The sequence below is a fragment of the Nelumbo lutea genome, chromosome 3 (genome assembly GCF_056320005.1).
Source record: "Nelumbo lutea isolate HS-2025 chromosome 3, American lotus-T2T, whole genome shotgun sequence".
In the NCBI taxonomy this organism is placed as follows: Eukaryota; Viridiplantae; Streptophyta; class Magnoliopsida; order Proteales; family Nelumbonaceae; genus Nelumbo; species Nelumbo lutea.
The window spans coordinates 80670181-80674679 of NC_142686.1; the positions used below are offsets into that span (position 1 = coordinate 80670181).

At 41.2% G+C, this 4499-nt stretch overlaps 1 non-coding gene across 1 annotated transcript; it reads left to right on the forward strand.

The window, feature by feature from the left end:
- The first annotated feature begins 3944 nt into the window (after positions 1-3944).
- Positions 3945-4051, forward strand: LOC148865956 (small nucleolar RNA R71). The gene has a single exon (XR_016112088.1). It is a non-coding gene; the product is annotated as a small nucleolar RNA R71 (small nucleolar RNA).
- The last annotated feature ends 448 nt before the right edge of the window (positions 4052-4499 follow it).

Here is a 4499-nt window from a genome sequence, read left to right on the forward strand (position 1 = left end):
TAGCTCGCGGAGTGCCAAATCGGGAGAATAGCTTCTTTAGGAAGTGTACCACCCTTCTTGAGTCATTTGTGCGTAAAGCCATGGCTTCTACCCATTTGGATACATAGTCAACTGCAACAAGGATGTACTTATTCCCAAAAGAATTCGGGAAAGGTCCCATGAAATCTATACCCCAAACATCAAAGATTTCACAGATTAAAATATTGGAAAGGGGCATTTCATTCCGTCGGGAAATGTTTCCCGATCTTTAGCATTTGTCACATGTGGACACATACCTATGGGCATCTTTGAAAAGTGTGGGCCAATAAAAACCTGATTGCAAAACCTTGGCTGCGGTGCGACTAGCTCCAAAATGACCTCCTGCTTCTTTATCATGGCAAAATTGGAGTACCGACTCCATCTCCTCCTCGGGGACACATCTCCTTATGATCTGATCTGCACACAATTTATACAAAAAGGGTTCCTCCCACAGATAGTATTTTACATCAGAAAGGAATTTCTTTTTCTGTTGATATGAAAGGTTAGGAGGAAGGACTTGTGCAGCTAAATAATTAGCAAAATCAGCATACCAAGGATATGAGTATTTCTGTATTGAGTACAACTGCTCATCCAGAAATTCTTCTCGAATGTTGCTGGTTATCTCCTCTTTTGAGCTTACCGTGTCCAACCGGGAGAGATGGTCAGCAGCCAGGTTTGTAGCACCCTTCATGTCTCTAATCTCAATGTCAAACTCTTGCAATAAAAGGATCCACCTGATCAGTCTTGGTTTTGAGTTTTGCTTGGTAAGCAAGTGCCTTAATGCCGAGTGATCTGTGTAGACAACAACCATGGATAATATCAGATATGAACGAAACTTATCAAGTGCAAATATTACTGCTAGTAGCTCCTTTTCTGTGGTGGTGTAATTGAGTTGGGGTCCAGTCAAGGTTCTGCTAGCATAGTAAATTGGCTGAAAATGTTTGTTCATTCTTTGTCCTAAAACAGCTCCTATAGCAAAATCACTCACATCACACATTAATTCAAATGGGAGGGTCCAATCTGGTGCTACCATGATAGGTGCATGGATCAATTTGTCTTTCAAGATGTTGAAAGCATGAAGGCATTCAGTTGAAAATTCAAAAGGCACTTCTTTCCGAAGCAAGGTAGATAATGGCTTGGAAATTTTTGAGAAATCTTTAATAAACCTCCTATAGAATCCGACATGTCCTAAGAAACTTCTCAAAGAACGAACAGATGTTGGGGTTGGCAATTTTTCAATTGCCTCCACCTTGGCCTTGTCGACTTCTATACCTCTTTGAGAGATCTTGTGTCCAAGCACTATGCCTTCTTGCACCACAAAATGACATTTCTCCCAATTCAACACAAGATGTGTTTCTTTACATCTAGTAAGCACCTGTTCCAGATTATTCAAACATGCATCAAACGAAAAACCAAAAACTGAAAAATCATCCATGAAGATCTCAATAAATTTTTCAACCATATCAGAAAATATAGACATCATACATCGCTGAAAGGTTGCTGGGGCATTGCATAACCCAAAGGGCATCCTTCGATATGCAAAGGTTCCATATGGGCAAGTAAAAGTGGTCTTTTCTTGATCTTCTGGTGCAATTGGTATCTAGTTATACCCTGAATATCCATCCAAGAAACAATAATACTCATGCCCGGCTAGCCTCTCCAACATTTGATCCATAAATGGGAGAGGGAAATGATCCTTTCGGGTGGCTTCATTTAATTTTCTATAGTCAATACACACACGCCATCCGGTAACGGTTCTAGTAGGGATGAGTTCATTTTTCTCATTTGGAACAACAGTCGTACCCCCTTTCTTGGGCACAACTTGCACAAGGCTTACCCAAGAACTATCAAAAATAGGATAAATGATCCCAGCATCTAACAACTTAATTATTTCAGCCTTTACCACTTCTTTCATGTTAGGGTTCAGGCGCCTTTGGGGTTGAATGGAAGGCTTACTGTCATCTTCCATCAAAATTCTGTGAGTGCAGATTGATGGATTAATGCCTTTGATATCTTCTACCTTCCAAGCTATAGCATTTTTGTGTTCCCGCAGCACTCTTAATAATTTTTCTCTTTGTAAGGGATTCAGCGCTGCAGAAATTATCACGGGGAGATCTGATGGTTCCTCAAGGAAAGCATACTCTAAATGGGATGGTAATTGCTTCAGTTCAAGGGTGGGGGGTTCTTGGAGTGATGGCTTACCTGATGGTCCAGGCAATTTGCCTAAGTTCTCTAATTTAAGAAACCCCTTTCCCTTGAATTGAGGCTTATCGTTCAGGTATGCTATCATGAGGTTTATTTTTTCATTTTCTCCTTCTTCAAGTTCTCCCTACTGGAGGCAGAGTTCAAGAGGATCGGTTATTCTACTTACCTGGAAGCATTTATCAATTGTCAATTCAATGGCATCAATCATAAAACAAGAATCATCACTAGAGGGTGCATGTTTCATAGCATTAGACATTTTAAAAATTATCTCCTCATCTTGTATCCTAAGGCTGAGTTGTCCTTGTTGGACATCAATCATTGCTTTCCCGGTAGTCAGGAAAGGTCTCCCTAGGATAAGCGGAACCTCCACATCTTCTTGCATGTCTAACACAATGAAATAAACTGGAAAAATGAATTTGTCAAATTTAACTAACACATCTTCTATGATCCCCCTAGGATGTCTAATGGATCTATCAGCCAATTGTAATGCCACTCTAGTGGGTTGGGGTTCATTCAACCCCAATTTCTTGAAGATAGAATATGGCATTAAATTGATGCTAGCTCCCAGGTCACATAAAGCTTTTTCAATTTTTAAACTGCCAATGGTACAAGGAATAGTGAAACTCCCTGGATCTTTGAGTTTCTGAGGCAGCTTGTTCAGAAGGATAGCAGAACATTCCTCATTTAATGCAACTGTAGCCACATCTTCCAGTTTCCTTTTGTTTGCCAATAATTCCTTCAAAAACCTTGCATAGTGTGGCATCTGGGCTAAAGCATCAGCAAAAGGAATATTAATACGTAAACTTTTAAATATTTCAAGAAACTTACCAAATTCCTTCTCCAATTTTTGTTGCTTCAGCCTGTTAGGGAATGGAACTTGTGGTTGTTGGTGCATTCCTTGTTGTGCTTCTGGTTGTTCCGTCTTCTGTTGTCTGGTCCCAAGGCTTGTTTCTGCCTTGGGTTCAGCCCAATTCTTCTTTTCTACCTCAGGCAACTCTTTTCCACTCCTTAAGGTAATAGCTTGCACCTGCTCTCGTGGATTCACTTCAGTGTTGTTTGGAAGAGTTCCCGGCAGTCTGGAAGAGATTAATTGTGCCAATTGCCCCACTTGGTTTTCCAGGTTTTTGATTGAGGCTTCCTGGTTCTGGAACCTAGTTTCTGCATCTGCTATAAATTTTGCCATCAGTTCTTCCAAATTGGATTTTGGTTCAGGCTGATGATAAGTCTGGTGGAACGGCTTGGAAGTATGCTGATTTGGCCAGGGCTGGTTTGAATGTCCCCTCCATCCTGGATGAAAAGTATGGTGACTCTGGTAACCCTGTTGTCTTGACGAATTGCTGACATAGTCAACTTGTTCAATAGATGGTCTGAACTAATTGCCAACTTGGCAGTCTGTACTGATGTGGCCTCCCCCACACAATTCACAATTAAGAGGCTGCACATGCATGGCAGCTATCTGCATTTCATCTATTTTCTTACTGAGTGCTCCTATTTGTGCAGATAGTGCTGTATAAGTGTCAACATTATGCAAGCCTTGCTGCTTCCTAGTTTGAGTTCTTTCCGAATGCCATTGATAGTTGTTGGCTGCCATTTCCTCAATAAGTGCATGGGCAACCTCAGGAGTTTTATTATTTATGGATCCTCCGGCTGCAGCATCTAATATGGTCTTATTTGAGTCAGTAAGACCATTATAGAAAGTCTGCACTTGCAGCCAAATGGGGAGGCCATGGTGAGGAACTCTCCTTAACAGCTCCTTGTATCGTTCCCATGACTCATATAAAGATTCCCCCTCTTGCTGGAAAAAAGTAGTGATGTCATTCCTCATTTTAGCAGTTTTAGAAGGGGAAAAATATTTAGAGAGAAAATGGCTGGCCATTTCGTCCCACGTAGCTATTGATCCTGTCGGTAATGAATTCAGCCATGCTTTGGCTTTATCCTTCAAAGAAAATGGGAATAACCTCAACCTAATGGCGTCATCACTTACCCCATTGTGTTTGAAGGTGTCACAAATTTCTAAAAAGTTAGAAATGTGTGCATTGGGATCTTTGTGGGCCAATCCACAGAATTGCACCATGTTTTGAATCATTTGTATGATGGCAGGTTTGATCTCAAAGTTGTTAGCAGCAATATTGGGCCTGATAATGCTGGAGGCAGCTCCAGTGAGAGTGGGTTTGGCATAGTCCATCATAGTCCTCTGCTCAGCCATTTCTTGAGCTTCTTGAGCTTCTTGCGCTTCTTGTCTGACTTGCCTAGCAGCTCTTAAACAGACACGGAGA